The following is an 18,216-nucleotide window of genomic DNA, read 5'->3' as shown; positions in this document are numbered from 1 at the left end:
CCATCCTATAAAGAAGGGAATAATGTGCCGACTAGGGCCTTAACATTCGAATGGGCTGGTTCTTCTCGATGGTGCTATAGCGTGCTTGTTGGTTAATGCCTGGGCTCCCAAAGAGATATCAGCGAATCAGAGGTACTCCTTTCCAACATGGCCGCGGGCTTGCGTTACTCAATCTGACCACAAAGTAGGTTATGTACCGGCGCATGACTGACGCGCGTTTCCGGTTATGTAGCCTATACGCTGTGACAGATCGCGCAGGTGCAGAACGGTGTTACTGGCAGAGTGCGAGCCCATCAGAGAAACCGGGTGAGAGGGTAGGGTCTAAGGGATGGGACGGGTATACTAACGAACGGGTCTGGATGTACGGAAGGATTGCCAAAGCGACAAGATTCCAGTCTGTTACATACTTTGGTGGTCACGTTCAGAATCCGTCATTGATTTGTGTTCTGTTCTTGGAGGCAGGCACACATGGCATCAGGTGCAGCACGCATAGTTCGTACAATCGCCAAGTGTTGTCATAAGCTCCTTAGGAAGCATATTTAAGAGCAGTGGGAGGAAAAAGGACTAACCTACCCTGTGATTATTCAGAATGTGCAAGTGCAGCAAGGAAGAGGGAGTTAGCGCTGGAGTGTCTGAGCTCATGGGTCAGCCACGGATGAAGTGCTAGGATTCATGAGTGCTACACGGCCAGAGCAACGTTAAGTGTAAGTGCGAACCTCCGGGGTGGAGGGTGTGCCAATGCAAGGTCAGAGGGTAGACAGGAGCTGGGCACATTGAGTTTGGGAGGTCAGGTGCCCCGAGGATGCATAAAGGTCCCGGACACCAATCACAGCAACTGTGGTATTAGGAGAGTGGAAGGAAGGAGGAGGTAAAGAGGGAAGTCTTAAGGAGCTTCTGGAATTAAAAAAAGCCCTGCTCAAGGCATAGAGGGAGGGCGAAGCCGTTCCATAGGATGGAGCCAGCTGAGGAAAGCGAATAACTGCCTACCCTCTGTTTAGCAAAACGCTTTACGCACAGAGTTGGTGCCAGAGGAATGTAGTGGTCTAGATGGAGAGTTTTTAGTAAGATAAAGTTGCATCACTACTGTATACACTTTGCCTTATGTAACTACTGTATGTAACTTGTACAACTGCACCTGGATACCTTTTTGGGTTTGGAGCGCCATACAAATAAAACAAAGAATCCACGCTAATTAAAAGAGTAGGACTACCTCGCAGAATATATCGGCAAACGTTTTCGCCATTTAGAGAGATGTCACACATAAATCACCCCAAGAATTCCTCCCTAATTTTCTGCAACGCTGGACATACAATCAACAGATGTTTTAGTGTTTCAAGTGATTTCCCCCAAAAATGACACATTGCACTTTCCCTTTGCCCTCTAGTAAATAAAACAGCCCCAGTATGTATCACATTAAATGAAACTCCGAACACTGTTTGAATTAATTCATAAGGGATTCCTTTTTTTATTTAAGAGTCAACACTTATTTCCTTATGACTTGTACTTCCTCCTCATCACAAGTCTGGATGCAATCAAAGTTCAGGATTTTCCTTTTCACCTGGACCGGGTTAGTCAACAGGACCCAAAGAATTGCCTCACAATTTTCCATAATATATTGAAAATTCTTTTTAAACGAGCTAAGGGCCCTCCTCAGACTCTCCATATGTCCTCCCATTAGTGCATAGAAGGCATTTGGTTCACTTACAGTTTACGGTATAATAGCAAAGATATGGTCCTTTCAACCTCACCTAATTCTTCTCTAAGAATATTGCTTGCATATAGGCCACCAGGTCCCGCTAAAGCCTTTTTGGAAGGACTGGATCAATAGGTGATAAATATCGGAAGTAAAAATAAAGAGATCCTGTGTTTAGGGGATTTAAATATCTGGCTGGAGAACCAAACTGTGTCAGACTCAAAACATCTTTGCGAAATAATGAATCAACATGATTTGACACCTTTTAACGTCTTCATCACATAAATATGGGCACTGTTTAGATTTTTTATTGCTAAGAGGAAAAGGAACCATGAGGAGAGAGACAGTACCAGTCTCCTGGACTGATCGTCACGCTAGGCTTTTTTTCAGTGAATTTGAACAAGCATAAAGATCCATCATCTATGACCAGTCACTTGGCCTCAATACGCAAATCAAAAAACATGGAGAAAATCCCTGGTAATGAGCTGAGAAATTAATTGGCTTATTCTGATTTACCATCTGAACGCGAAGCCCTCTTTTATAGCATGGAGTCGAAGATGACCCTGAGGTTCTTGGCCACACAGGTGGGAGCAGGAAGAGGGCCAAGGGAGGCTGGTCAGAGTGTGACAGGAAAGGAGGGTGCAGGTGTGCCGATGATGAGAATCTCCGTCTTACTGGCATTAAGGCAGAGATTGTTGGCCGCACACCACTCCTGGATAGCAGAGATGAGAGAAGGAGAAGAGGTGGCAGAGGAGGGTGTCATCCTCATAGGACTGACACCTTAGAGACGGTGAATTGGCCCCATCCTTCAACCAGAAATTAGCCTGCGTTCCTGTGCTAGTCCGTGTGCCAGCCACCTTTTCCCTCTAGTGCTAAATCTTTCACCCCTTGAATAGCGCCCTTATTGTCAATTATTCCTGTATCTGTTGTCAATGTATCCTTTATGGTTCTTAAAATCGAATTTAAGTGAGTTATTGATATGCTTGTGCGGATCATTTAGACCAAGTAGCTCTAATTCTGTTTGCGTTGCCATGCATGCAGTAAATCGATCTTGCCCTTCCTTCACTAGTTCACAAGAAATGGCTTTATTAATTATGGTAATACGATTTTGCATGTCAGCCAGTTGTAAGGGGTCTGTTTGTACTGCATTGGTAGCACCTCCCATGACATTAGGCTTATTGGCACCAATTGAGTATCCTATATTACATACATTCTCGCCTACTAAGCCCTCAATCAGTGGTGATAGATATCCACCAGCTGGCTTAACTTGAGACACATACTTTCTACTCTTCAATAATTCTATTCAGGTAAATTCTTTTAAAAGTGTACGAGTGGCAGCCTTTTTCCTTTTTTGCATTTTCTCATTCTTAGTTTTCTTCCTTAAAGCAGACGCACCCCCAGGTACTTTTGCCATCGTTGTCTTTTCTTTCTTGGGGTCTGTGTAAAGGGACTTGAAGTTAGTTTGTTCAAGACCCCGCTCATGCTCATTAAGCATAACCTATTGGCAAGGTTCCTTATTAACACATTACGTTGTTAACTTCCTTCTGTACTGTGCTTGTTCCTGCCTCTGCATCAGAATCGGTTACAATCAGAATCGGGACAAGTATGCATTATCTTTATTAGGCCACATAGTTGATTCATTTATGTGACCCTGGTGATTAATTACTAAAGGATAATGGGCCGTGGACAATTCTTCTGTTTTTACATTGATATTTGTCAGCACGATTGTATGCGCCCTCACCTCATCCCATGCCTGAAAGGTTGACAAATGAACTCAAAACCATGTTCAGTGTGGACAAGGTTGGTGAGGTAAGGCAAATGTGCTCATCCACCTCTTTTAACGTATGGTGGATGTTGCTAATCTTATTTAAACTATTTTTTTTGGAGAGTTGTAAAGGCGTCCTCCACCCCATTTTCTATGACTTTTGTAGGTTATTTAGGGGAACCTTGTAAAGAGGGGTCACAGGTATGTTGGACTATGTGTTACGCTGACACCTTACATCATGAATTATAGAGCCTGAATGCTCAATTAAGCGGAGGTCATTCAATTCATTAATTTGTGTACGATGCAAGGTGGCCGTTGTTTTGACACAGACTAACTTATTCACTGTGTTTGAGTCCGAAACTTTTTAAAGTCAGTAATGGTCTTCCCAGCAATCTGACACGTGGCAGGATGTGGAGATGAACTATAGCCATGAAACTGTTTGGACGAGTTCAAAGGCTCCCTATCGCATTTAGAGTGGCCATCAGTATGCAGAGCCTGCTCATGTATACCACACCAGGTCGCTCAACCCCAAAACTATTAATCAGTTCTGCAAACATTTTGTCTTCCTTACAGGAAGGACCCACATGGCCAAGCCCTGATCAAAGTAGTAAGAGGTTTCATGTGTCCGCGCCTAGCCACCTTCATTATTTGCCAGAGTAGCAGGGGTACCTCCCATCTGGCTTCTCAGACTCGTACGCAAATTCCTAGTTTGACCAGAGGCTTCCAACTGTCACTAATATCCTTTGATGTCTTGGGTCCAATGGAGTCACTCCTTGTAGGACAACTAGCCCAGCAGTCGCTGAGCGTAACACGTGCCACCACTTCCTTCTCTAATAAAAGGGGATAAAGTACCACGGCTCAAAGGATACTAGACCCGACAGTCGCCGCGGTTACTTTTCATTAAGGACTCTCCAGCACAGTGAGGTTTCCTTATAGAAAGTGTAATGCACAACTCCCAAAGACTGAGAGCAAAGTACTTATAAAATAAAGGTTCACTGTACCAGATGGTGATCCTTAAGAACGGGACCGTTCCACCCTGCAATCCCACAGACCCCTTGAACACACTAACGTTCATTTCTGAATACCCCATGTAATAAGTGGTCTGTATGTTGATGGGCCTAAAAAGGGTTCTGCGCTCTAAGCGTTCAGCTGTCCTGGAATTAAGTGTGTGTGGGTGTGTGTGAGAGAGAGAGAGAGATGGGGTAGAGGGAGAGGCTGTGGATGAGCGTGTCACCTGTACATAGATCTCCTGCACGGGACAACTGAATAGCACAGATTGGGCCTAGAATTACACCTGCAGTATGGAAATTAGCTTTCGAATTTTGGTGGGTGCAGAACATGCTTTCATGAGGGGAACGTTATTTGTGCGGTACGCAACATACTTAACACAACTGTGATTAGGACAGTCTTTGCTCCCGATGTTGTGGTGTAACTTGAGCCCATGCCGGGGGCTTGTGCTGAGTCACATGATTGTGGTCACGGGGACGGCGGTGATCACTGGCAAATGGCAAATAAAAGAGCAGAGTGACATCCAGCTCGGCTGTCTCAGCGACTTCGCCTCCGAAAGAAATCTACTAGCAAAGGGACAGTTTAGAGGAGCATGCAAATCCATCAGGTGCTTGGTGGACACCATCAGCCACGGATTCAACATCAAGAAGTCCACAGGAATAGTCTTCCTGGATGTCGCCAAAGCATTCGACCGAGTCTGGCACAAGGGACTGCTGCACAAGATGATTGGCCTGTGTTTTCCGAACTACCTGGTGAAGACCATAGCAAGCTACCTGGGAGACTGCACCTTCTATGTCGTCATGCGGTCTTTAATGTCCTCATCACATCCCATCCGAGCAGGCGTGCCACAAGGATTGAACCATGGACCCTTCCTGTTCAACATCTTCACCAACAACATCCCGACAGATCTCCATAAGACCGACCTGGCGCTGTATGCGGACGATGTTGCAGTCCTCTCCCAGTCATAAGTGGCGAAGAACCTGCAATCTTCAGTGGGTACCATCTCGACCTGGTACAACGACTGGCGGATAGAACTCAACACAGATCAAGGAGCACCCGCACATCAGCCTCAACAGGGAGACCATCAAATGGGAGAGCAGCAGCTGCTACCTTGTGACCCTGGACAGCAAACTCAACTGGGGAAGCCCCAAATAGAATATTCAGCAGAAGGCAACAGGAAAGATGGCTGCGTTATACCCACTTCTGAAGACTAAGTCCAAACCCCTCCGGACAAAGATCAACATCTACAAGGCGATCATCAGACCTACCCTGACGTTTTCCTCCCCAGCATGGATGACCTGCTAGTAGCGACACTAGAAGGACGAGTGTTCAGATAGTCCAGAACAAGGCCCTGTGGATACCGTCTGGAGCTCTAATCTTCACAAGGGTAGCAGACCTTCACAGAGACCTGGATATTGAGATGTTGGACGAACATCTAGCAAAGCTCAGTAAGAACTTCTGCCAAGGACTAGATCAGAACCCGAACCCTCTGATCAGAAGACTCACTGCCACCACTACAAACCCCTTCGACCGCTACCCGCGGCTCAAGCCTCGGTATCCAAAAATCACAGCTGATGGGGGGGAAAAAATCAGCAAGAAGAAGGCAGCCGCTTTGGGCCGCTCGGCAGTCAATACCATCCGACTCCTGCCTGCTGTCTCATTTAGCGATAAACCAGCGCTGCCTTTTAGGCAGAGGGCTTGCCCTGCAAAGCCATTCATTATAGCAGTCTGGCACCCCCGGCCCACACGACTGGCGACAAGGATGGGATGCGGCATTGCCGATCCCCTAACACGAAAGAGCTCAGCCTGCCTGTTAAGGATTTCAATCGGGCAACACGCACACCTTGGTCCCAGCCTAGTATGCAGCGCCTAACTGAGGTGCATTTCTCATTATTTATGTGGATTGAATTTTGGGTTGATACACCACTCCTATCACAACCCCTTTTCAAATACCCTGAGGTGATAGTTACAATGAGAATGTGAGCAATGCACTGGGTTTGACTTTTTAGTGGAGCATCTATACAGCACAGCAGCGTAGGAGCACCTTTTTGATTTAGGACAGATAGCACCCAAGTTAGAAGTTCCAAGGCAATGATCCACAACGCACATTCATCATTTCTGAGTGGATACAAAAGATCAGCATGTACTCGGGAATAAGAACTGAAAAAGGAATCTAAATCTGACCTTCCCTCTCCAAATAAGAGAGAAAATGGATTTTAAACCCCTAGCAATGTGGTGAATGACACTCGGAATGGATAAATCAATAATGAATGTGTATTAACAACCTTAACGCAAATACTATTTCTTACTAAAGCAACAATGCAAAGATATGAACAATCACAAAGAAGAGATTACCAAAATCATACAGTGCAGAAATGAGTGGAATATTTAAAACAAATTGCAGTCATATAACATGTTTAAAATGTACACTTTTGCAATTCCCGCCTAAAATTACAAAAACTGTTTTTAATAAAAATGGGTGAATTGAAGTGCAGTTTTTGTGCTGGGTGGATGGATATATATCACCGGTACAGAATGGAAGTGAAAGTAAGTCTCTAGCTGGTAAATTGAAAGCGTTATGCAATGTAGAAGGAGTGACGCGCTTTTAGTAAAATGAAGGCGTGAAAAAGGAAAGGAATCGGTTGTTACAAGAACAGTTTTACTTTACACTAGTTATTCAGGCTAGGCCACCAAAGAGGGGCACAGTAAGCTCCAGGGTTCATTTGCAAGTTCAATCCTCTCACCCCAGCGCCCAACCTTGGTGGAACCAGTCCGATCACTCGAAATAGGACTAATGGCTTAGGATTACACAAGGCAAAATTACTAAAGAGATGGCGCTAGCGCTAAACATCAAGGGCAGGGTTGCAAGAATGATTGTGACAGTTTGAACAAGGTATCAGGATACGGATAGGATGACTTAGAGAGTGGGATGAGGACAAAGACCAGATAGGCTATGGGTTTAGAGGGGTGGCAATTAATACTCAGTCCACTTTTTAGTTTTTTGGATTTTGGACAGTCAACAGTTCTGGTCACTACACGGCAGGGCGCCTGGCAAACAGCTGGGCAGTTCTGATTACCGGAGCACTTGCAATTCTGGTCACTGGATACCATAGAGTAGCAGGATTGCAGCAGCATGCATTGAGTGGCAGCAAGCCAGGCTGGATCAGGATGCCAGAGATACCACAGTTTTCACATTGTTAATGGGAGATTTAGTGTATTTTATTTATTTTTTGATTGGAGGCCTTGCTGGGAATTGGATCGGCACTGCTTGGGTTTTGCAGTGGGCCCTGGAGTAGGATCAGCAATGCTTGGCATTGTAGTTGGAGTCTGGATCTGGAAGATGACAGAAACGCAGCGCAGGAAATCGGGAAGAGTGTGTGTGTCAAGAGTCTTGTCAGGGACCCTTATTTATAATGCCTAGTGACATCATCAAAGTATAGGCTGGGCAGGGTTAGCTAAGTACACCCCCAAACTACTTGGATTGGACAGGGATGCAAATCTCTTCCTTGCTCTCAAATGGTTGGATTTCCAAGGGAATGATGCCAGATTTGAGGCGTGGTTTACAATGTTCAAAAACTCCCACATTTACTTTACTTAAAACCCGATTTTGCCAAAAACATACATTTATACAATTGCAATCTCCTAGCAAATTATATACACAGGTTACATATTATGTGCAGCACATATCAGTCCAATCCTCCAGTCTGAGGGACCTTGTTCTGCCCTTCTGATACATTTTGGTAATTTTGAGCATGAAAGATTCAGCCTAAAATTCCACAACTTTATACACAGGAATTATCCCAAGGAATGTTTGTACAAAATGTTATGTTTGCAACATTGATACTTCTTGAATTATCCTACATACTTTGCCCTTTTTGTCCCCAATGTGTCGGTGAGTTCGAAAGCACACACAAAATCACTTTTAAACTGCAACATTTTTACTGCGTCAGTCTTTAAAGTTTATTCCTGAAATAGTCTTTGTGAACAAATGGCAGTTCCTTTGTCCCTGGGTAATTTTATTTTCTTTAACTGCTGCCAACTGTCATTTATCTTCAGAGCATGGTGGGGGTTTCTCCCTTGATTGAAGTTATATTGTCCCTTCCCACTTCTGACTTCCTTCCCTCGGAGCTTCATTGTCAGGGTCCCAGCAGAGACGAAAGTCTGTTCAACCCCGTAATTATCAGGGGGTTGTCAGTATCTGCTGAGAGAGAGCCCTCCTTTTTTGTGCCACCCCTCCAAGCAGAAAACCTGTTTTTCAACTTGCAACTCCAGCCACCATTGTTTTAACCTTTAATTCCTGATCTTGGATCCAGAATGAAAGCAAGCCGGTTGCATAAAATAACCCATATTATATAATCTCACCAGCAACACACCCCTTCATATTGCCAAAGACTGGCAGGCTTTCATTCACCAGTGTACTGTTCCAACACACCGGCATTTGTTTTTGTTTAGTTTGCAAAAGCCCAATTTTTATTTTGTTTTTGTTTTACACATGGTGTTGCTGCCCTTCCTTCTTAAATTCAACTTTTCATCTCCAGCAGATTCACACACTGCAGCTATAGGTATTCTCTTGAAGTGCTGGAGGTGGTCTGAAGCACGGATACATTGAATCAGGCATGGCTCAGCTAGTTAGTCTCTCTCTGAACAGCTGAGTTTTGGATACTTTTGCAAAGAAAATGACCGTGTTTCCCGTGTAACTAAAAAATAAAGTTCCTGGTTAAATTTGTTCACATTTATTTATTTATTTATTTATTTATTTATTTATTTTTTTAAGTTGGTTTGACTGGGCTTGTCAATTCAGAATCATGCCTGGTTTTTCTGAGGCGCACAGTGAGAGACACAGGGCTTGGTAGGGCTTATTAATCACAGTGGCTTTAAGGTACAGAGGGAATTGGCATCAAAGCCGCATTTTTAAAGGTGAAAAAAGGGTTTCTTTTCGATGGGGATTTTGGCTTTTGCAGCAAAGCCACGCTGTATTTTTCCACTTTCTTCCTTCTGTTCATGTCGGAACACACTGGCAATCTCCTTCAATGTGCCCCCTTGCTTGGCAGGACGGTGCAGCCATTTTTGTAGTTGCCAATTGCAGTTTTGAGCCATGGCGCTCACAGGAGCCAGCACAGCCATTTTGTGGTTTCTGCGCCACTGCCGCTTGGTGATGTAGGGAAATGGTGTTGAGTGGGTCAATATATCCCACATGCCATGCTGCCGACGTGATGAAGTTCGCCCCACATGGGGTTTCACGCACGCCCAAAAGGGAACGCAGCCTTGTCCCCTGCCATGATGCTGGCCTCCCCAGCGCATGGTGAAGCTCGCTCCTGCCGAAGCTGGAACGGCGCCCAGGGCCAAGGAGCCTTCCTGGACGCCGGTCTCCCCCAATGCTCAAATGTGATCTGTTACCGCAAGGAGAAACCATCGGATGCTGAGATGGTGGCCAGAATAGCTTTCTTGGCCTCCCTGCAGCCCGGACACATCTTGCTGGAAAAGCACTCCCGCAGGAGCACATGCACAGCGCAGCCCGGTAACACTGATGGCAGTGCCCATAAAGACCAGTCACCCTGCCTATTCTCAGGGCCACAAGCAAGGAACAGATCGTGCTGGTTAGGCCTCACCCAAGCACCCTTGTTAGTGTGTTTCTTCCTTTGTGGGGCCTTGACCTACATCTGTCAGCTCCTCTGACGTCGTCCTGTGCCACGCGGGTGCACATGGCCGTTGTCCCTGGAGCGTGCATACCTGAAATGTCACCCTGTCCCCAACGAACAGTGATGCAGTTGCTAATCTGTTTTCCTGAAGCCTGGGTTGCTTAAAGTGGGCTTGGCAATGATGCGTGCCTGATGCTGCGACCCTAAACACTTGTGTATAGGCGCGTTACAAATGCCATATATCATATCATATAAGGGCACCATGCCTAAAGAGGATGCAGTAAAGATGTGGATGGAAATCTGTGATCCTGCTTGTGCGCAGCATGCTCAATGTGGACTCAGCAATCCTGTTGCTACTATTAACTCTGTCCCACCTTTCCTGGACTGATAAAGAGGAACTACTCCAGGGACCAAACTGCCGATGTGCCCCCCTGTTGTCTCCTAGTGCGGCTTTGCTGGCCAGTGGAATGCTTCCCACTCCCCTGGACTAATAAAGCCCAATGCCCCACGGACTGAATCGGAAATGTATTCGTGCCTTATGTAGTTGATTTTGTTTGGCCCCAGTGTCCCGACTGTTGCATGTTTTTATGGATGTGCAATTATTATTAACGTTTTACTGTATACTCTTGGCATGGGATGTTGTAAGAGTCTGTGTCGAGGGCTCGTGCTAAGTCATTTGCACGTCACCCACAGGGACAGCTCTGATCACGTGTAAATGTTCAATAAAAGGGACTAGTGGCTTCCCGCGTGGCAGTCGGTACCATCCGACTCCTGCCTGCTCATTTAGCGCTACACACTGCTGAGCCCTTCATTATAGTGGTACAGCACACACAATAGATGGGTAGGCAGATCACTGCTGAGAGTAGTGTTGTTTACAGTACTTTTGAATTATGATGAATATAGTACAGTACAACTGAAAACTGAACACCAGAGGATGCTAAGCTTTACACCTGGTTCAGCGGTCCATGGTGTTCTGTGAGTCTCACTGCTGTTACGTCATGTTTGGAGTACTTTGGCTGTCTGCAGGCATCTGTCACTTTTCCTCCCTCAGGCTGCCTAGTGAGCACTTTCTAACCGCACATTCGCCTTCTTGAGATGTTAACTGATTAGGAGGGTAGCCTAGAGCCAGTGAGTGATTTTGAACAGGGTTTCTGACCAGTGGATGATGTGTTCTTTGCCAAACACTCCCCATCCACCTATATACCTGTGCATTGAGAACTGATTATCTGCACGCCCATTCTTTACCTTGAGACCAGGCTAAAATTATGCACAGGAAATTAAACATTCTCTCCCGACTGCCATTGGATCCCAATGGACTGACTGATGTTGCAGCTATTCTATATACTTATTCAAATCCTGATGCTGTCCGAAGTAGCTTATATGGTTTAGTGTTACAAGCATTTACATTTTAGCTTGAGTGTTGTAAAAAATGAACGCAATCCCAATCCCCATGTGCATTATGTACTATTAAGAATACAACCTTTTTAACACAGACCTGTCGATTCAAAATAAACGTCTGTGGTCCTTTACATGTCCATTATTGTGATCCCAAATGCTCTTTGATTTTATGCAAAGCGGGCTTGTTAACCTCACTGGTGTTTTTCCCTCTTATCACATGAGCCTTTTCGAACTAGTAAGATGGAAGGTTCTATCAGAAAATAATTCATATAGTTGTTCTAGGTTTTGATAATGTGGGTTAACAGTAAGAGGAGCGTTGCCTTCTTGTGGCAAATTTACTGCAAGTGACAGGGATCGAAATTAAGATTGGATAAGCAGGAGCTTAAAGCTGCTCCTGGTATGTAGCATTAACCAGTGTCCAGGAGCTAGAAAATAATCTATAAGATGCAAACGTATCCTTTTGACCATTATTTAGGACCTCTTCTACTACAAATATTGTTTGTGTCCCATTGTTTATTTGTAGATTGTCCCAAATGTATAGTTAAATTCACATAGCCTGGTTAACAGCGCCCAATGTTAGGAGACTGTTTGGAGGCGACTCGGAGTGTCTCGACCTCACACATCGAGGAGGCCAATCCAATGATAGATGAGATAGCCTCTTTGCTGTATGACATTGAGCCAGTGGTATTGCCTCTACCGTTGGCAAGATGACCATTAAGGGAAATGGTCCCCTTGAGCAAGCGTAAAGGTGGGCGCATGGGTGATCACACCAGAGTAAATCATTAAGTTATTCCTGAAGAGGGGAACTTAAAAAATAGGTGCATCTGTGGAGCTCCCCAAATCTGGTGAAGTGTCTGCTGAAATATAACTCGAAGTGCCACTGCCTTTTGAGGCTATGCAGAAATTGTGAGTAGTTTAAACACACTTTTGCCTGCATTGATGGCTGTACTCCCAGGTTATGAGGTCCCTAAACCCCCATCCCAGAAGGAAGGTAAAGGATATAACATCCTTTTGGAATTGAATGCCCACCTGAGGGATAACAAGGATACATTTGGTTGTGCAATTCCGTCTATACTTGGTGTCCTTTTCACCCGTTAACCAAATGTCCTTACACCTCGCTCATTGTCCTGGTTAGTCCCTCAGTGGAGTCTTCAGAAACCCCCAGGAGGACGCTTATGGGACCACTAGGTAGAGTGAAGACCCCCACCGGAGTGTGGACATCTCCAGGTCTTTGAATGTGTGAAATGTATCGGTTTGGAATCTATAATCAAGGACTTGCAGCCGGATCACAGGACCTTGTTGCGCAAACCTGAGAATCTGAAGTGTTGTAAAGACTCTGGTGGAAGAACAGATATTGATGGAAGAAAGTAGGAAGGCCATGCCAAGATGAAAATGGCAAAGCAAGGCATACATTAGTTTTCAATAATTAATATTTTTAATGTCACTAGAAGCTATTTGTACCCAAGATATAGAATGAGCAAAAATGCAGCAGTTTTGTGTACCGCTGAAGCAAGACATTCGTGAGATGAGTCAAGTCTTGCAAATTCGATTAAATTCTGCTAGACCTGCAGGTTGAGTAACTTAGTTTACCTACTTGACCTAAGAGAAATGCACTCGACCCATAGCATGGATGACATTAAATGTAAATGTGCTTTCTGTTAAATGGTGCATTTCACCACAAACCCACTTTCTTTGGCACACTGGTGCCACCCAGAGGCCAGCCATGCACAGTGAAACATTTACTGCAAACGAAAGTAAATGTTAAATACGAGTTTCAAACATGCCCTGCAAATGGTACCCTTTCTAAAAATCTACTTGACTATGCAAGTGGGCGAGTAGACTTTGCAAAGCCTGGATGAGTGTCTGTAAAATGTAAAAGGTTAGCTGCATAAATGGACACAAATAGATATTGTAAAAAAAGGCTCAGAAAACACTTTGGCCAGCTGTCTCCTGCATGTGCTAATATATAATGCAATCATAAGTTCTGGATGCTTACTACAGTGCATGGTTCTGCAGTAGATCTACAGATTTGATGGTACTATTAATCACTACTTTCTGTAAATATCTAATTAGCTTTTGTGTTAAATGTTAAAGGTATTTGTACCGTGCACCGTCACCAACGGAGTTGGTGCCCAGGTGCTCTGGCGGATCTGCAAACGAGAAGGTGGGATGGGTTAGTAGGTGAAGCGGGAGTAGGATAGTGAGGAGTGGTGTTCTGTTGGCAGCTTCAACTCGGTATACACCGGGTGCTGAGCTTTGGTGCGAGTATCGGATCAATGTCAGTCCTCGTGTGCTGTTGGTGCGGTTTATGTGTTGTGCGTGTGGGTTGTTGTGCGCGAGATGGTTGTGTGAGATTTTTGTGTGTATTCATTATGTAAGGGGAATTAAAGTAAGAGACTACGCAGATTGATGGTGAAGCAGAGAACTGGCCAAACTAGTTGGAATATTGTAATTAGTGTCTGTCTCACTTTCGTGGTAGCTGGTGTAAAGCAACAGGGTGATGAGATAGAATGGCAAGAAGTATGGGATCAGCTCAGTGGTTGAGCACAAGTTGTACAGATGTTTTCAACCAGCAGGTCACAGAGCTAGGTTTGCCATAAAAAGCATTTTGCTGTGTGATCATGTACATTTTGAAAAGTGTTCACTAGTCATTATGATGCATCGTTCCCCAAGCAAAATGAAGTATAGCTGACTCAATGAGATTTATATATAGTAAAGTTTAGGTTAGTGTAACGCATGGAGGCAATGCAATGTTTTGCACTAGCAATACTGTAACATGCATTATGTAACAGCTTACATTTTTAGGAATGGAATTGAATGACTGTCCAGACAGGATATACAGTTAGCTTAATGAAAGTATCCTACCAATTTACATCTGGTTTGCAACTATTTGAGCACTCGCACACAGGCCGTTGGCACTAAGAGTGGAGGAGATGATTACTGCTGCGCACTCTCCCTCCATTAACCCCTTTGAACTTGCACAGAGAAAAGAAGGTGGTAAGAGATGAATGCAGGGTGAGCTGTGTTTTCATTGAACAGGTTAACTTAATAGCAAATTCAGATTGTCCACACATTTGTTTAAGAAAGTCCTAATTCTATTAAACACACAGCGGCGAAGGATTATGCTTCTTATCTTTACTCCACTCGAGCAGCATTACAATAACAAACATTTTAGAACAATAAAGTGAAAAACTAAATGTTCCATGTAAACAGTCTTTAGTAGTTATTTTGTTATGGGTGTTCAATAAACATGTGATCTATTCCTCCAATAGTCTCGCAACATCCCTATTAGTCTGTCAACCACCTTGTTCTCCTCCTTTCTTTCTCTGATCCTCCAATCTTTGCATCCCAACCGGTAAACATTGAACTTGATCTAATCTCGTCCTTATTCTTAAGTTCGTGCCTGCTTGCTTTCTCCCATGGAACCTGCAATTAAAGAATATTTTAGGTTTCTGGTCACCTGGGCTGGATAATCGTGTTGCATGAGAAATACATAATATTGCATCATAAACATGACATTGTTATACATCGTCACAATTATAATGGGTGGGATAATCCTTTGCCTCTGTCTTTAATACAATGCCTTTCTTAAACGAATGTGTTGAAAATCAGAATTCTATGTCAAGACCTGGAGGCTCGGATTATGCCTGTTTAAAGCTTACCACCAATGATGTTAGCTTTTCTACTGGCTTGAAATTGACATTTTTGAATGTGGACTCATTTGTCCAATCTGTTGCTTTCAATATATCCTCCATTCATGCTTCTACACTAAAAGCTTTGTGTGCGCCATAGTGTGAAACGTCCTTGCCTGCATGACTCATCACCCATCTCGTTCATCTTCATAAAGTGGCTGGTGCTACTGCCCCAAAGGGTATCATTGGCTCAGTGAGCAACTGGGATACCCCTGCAGGCCGTATCTCATTTGTTTTTATTAACATATGTCTGTATGCACCTTACTGGGCTTACTTTTGGATGCCACGTGAATGATGCATAATCTATAGGGCGTAGGTTCGTTTTTTTTTGTTCTTCTAGTTGTATTGAAAGTCACTCCTGTGGCTGTAAAGGTCTTCCTATCAACCTCTAACACTGTAACGCCAGATACCCGTTTGCATGACAATAAGCATAATAGAATTGTCATCTTAGCTGATAATTCCTTCCTGGATAATGTTGTTAACAACTTTAATACTTTGTCTACATCCCATAACTGATCGTATTTAACCCGAGGGGAGCTTCATCAGGGGTGTTCCCCTATTGTTCGTTCTTCTAAATGCATATGTCCCGCTGATATCGCCGATCTAGTGGTATTGATGGTCCTGTATGCTTTTCCTTGCGCTGCCGTTTGTGCAAAAAAATTAGTTGCATATACTACATCTGTTCTAGCTGAATTAACACTCCTCTACATACACCAGCTATGCCACTTGAGACCATGCAGACCTGTATGCCTTTCTGGTGCCCAGGATTCCTCTTTGATGTGCTCAGCCTTGTTCAATAGTCCTGACATCGCCCATGCAATGAGGTTGAGGCTGCCTGACTCCGCTAAAGGATGGCTGTTCCCTGTTGTGTTGCTAATGATCGATCCGAATGTCGGTAGCGCGATCAGGTTGTCGTATGACATTTTCAGCAGATCTGCGAACCCTGCTTGTCCTCTCCTTGCTGTATTCACTAATATTAATAATGTCTCCTCACCTGTGCCAGAGTTCTCGCTATCATTGAGAATGGTGGGGAGGTATGTTCGGTTTCTGGGCCCCAAACATGCAGGGAAAGCATCTGTAGCTTTTGCTTCGGGTTCTGGTCTCCAGCTGAAAAATCAAGGAATATGTTTGTCTCGATGCGAGAACTTCCCCATCTTGCCCACAGTGTCTGAAATACTGTCTCGCCAAGCTTCCAATCGCTGGCATCCCTTAGGAACCTGGAGTCCCAATCTGCTACTTCGTTCAGACTGCCAGGCAGGTATTCTGCCTTCACTGAATCCTTCTCTGCAGGCATAAGTGCCAGAAATTATTCGCTGGATCCGCTAGCATCTTGGATCTCGTTCCTAACCTTTTTATATAACTCACTGCAGACACATTGTCTATCTTGAGGAGAATGCAATATTGCGCCTTCTCCTGTGTCCAACATTTTACTGCGAACGAGCCTGGTAGAAGCTCTAGGCTGTTGATATGCATATCCAGTTATTTCTTCGACCATCTCCCTCCGGTCATCATATTTCTGCACCTGGCTCCACACCCCCATCTGCTGGCATCTGACTCTATTATTAGGTCCGGGTATGAGGCCCCCCATTCCATGCCTCATATGCTGTAGTCACCACTGCATTTCCTCCTTTACCTAGATAGAGGTACTCTCTGTTCGTAAGAGAAGAGACCCCTATCCTGAGATTTTGTATCTTCAATCTCCGGTCTGGAGGGCTCTGTAATGGAGCAGGCCTAGGAGGATTGCTTGTATTGATGACGGTAATCGTCCTACTAGTCTGGTTATTTCCCGAATCGACAACCTTTCCTTTGTTAGAGCCCTCTTGATCTCTGACTTTGTTGTTTACCTTGTGAACTGGTAGACTTGGGGTACCCCGCGGGGTGTTTACCAAAAATACCAAAAACTCAATGGATTGATCTGGAGTCTGAACGGACTCCTCCCAGTTGATCAGAAAACCCAGACGCTGTAGCAGATCATTGTAATGTTCACCTGTAGCTTGAGCATCTCTCTCTCCTGACATATTATGCAGATGTCGTCTAAATACGCATCATTCGTATCCCTTATTCTTGGATGCGTCACTACAGGTTTCATCAATTTTGTGAAACACCATCGGGCTGATTCTAGTCCGAATTGTAGACCTCTGAATTCCCACATTTGTCCTTTCCATCTGAATCTTGGATATTTCCTCTGTTCCGTAGCTATTGGGACTGTCAGGTCAGCATCTCTGAGATCTATTCTTACAAACCAATCGTCTGGTTGTAATAAGTCCCTCAGTAGGTGAACACCCTTGTTATGGTGATGTAATGTCACGCATGCGCAATGTACACTAGAATGTAGCTTCATGCTGTTCTCGAATCCCTCAGGTTTGGGAACGGCTGTGGAGTAACGAGCGAGGAGTTGGAGAGTGCACCCACCTGGGGGCCCTCAACAATCTTATCTAGCATTGTTTTACAAATCTGATTGTGGGATCCTTGTCGCCAATTTGTTATGTCCTATTGATGACACAGTCGTGAGAGCCCCCAGACAAGATTCCGAAGCAACGCATGCGTGTGTGAAAAAGAAAGTAGGAAAAAAAACAAACAGGAAGCGCCTGAGCACCTGAACGTTGTCTTCGAGCAGCCGCAAAGAACACTTCCCACCCAGGTATGGGAGGCAAAAGGGACATTTTATGCTCGGTATAAGAGGATTGAAGAGATATTATTAGTCGCTAACCTCAAAGAGAACTGCATCATTCGAAAAGCAGAGCAGCTTGAGCACTCGGCGTTTGACTTGCAGTAGGGCTGTTGGAGAGTAAGGAACCCTAACTAACTTCCTCAACGTGACGGTCCTTTTTTATCACAAGCAAGTTACCTTGCCAATTGACTTTCCGTTTCGCATATAGCATGCCGTTATGCTACGGCACAGAATAATAAATCAGCAAATTCAACCTGTTGTGACACATAGAGTTGAAAGTATTGCGCAACAAGAGTGTATCAAATGTTAGAGATCTCCTTTTAAGAGACAGTGACCATAGTGAAACCAAA

The 18,216-nt window shown here is 44.5% G+C and overlaps 1 protein-coding gene across 7 annotated transcripts in view; it reads left to right on the top strand.

Moving 5' to 3' along the window:
* Positions 1-201: 201 nt before the first annotated feature.
* SGTA (small glutamine rich tetratricopeptide repeat co-chaperone alpha) overlaps positions 202-18,216 on the top strand; it is a 728,086-nt gene continuing 710,071 nt past the window's right edge. For 3 of the 7 annotated variants that reach the window (XM_069646646.1, XM_069646641.1, XM_069646636.1), the window contains exon 1: positions 202-306. The gene's annotated coding sequence lies outside the window, so the exon portion shown is untranslated. Of the gene's footprint in view, positions 315-553; positions 705-18,216 lie in introns of those variants that run through there. The other 4 variants (XM_069646634.1, XM_069646632.1, XM_069646642.1 and 1 more) reach the window with 3 other exon arrangements.

Source organism: Ambystoma mexicanum, chromosome 1p (assembly GCF_040938575.1).
Source record: "Ambystoma mexicanum isolate Mex_15411 chromosome 1p, UKY_AmexF1_1, whole genome shotgun sequence".
Lineage (NCBI taxonomy): Eukaryota > Metazoa > Chordata > Amphibia > Caudata > Ambystomatidae > Ambystoma > Ambystoma mexicanum.
This window is presented reverse-complemented; position numbering and strand designations above follow the sequence as displayed.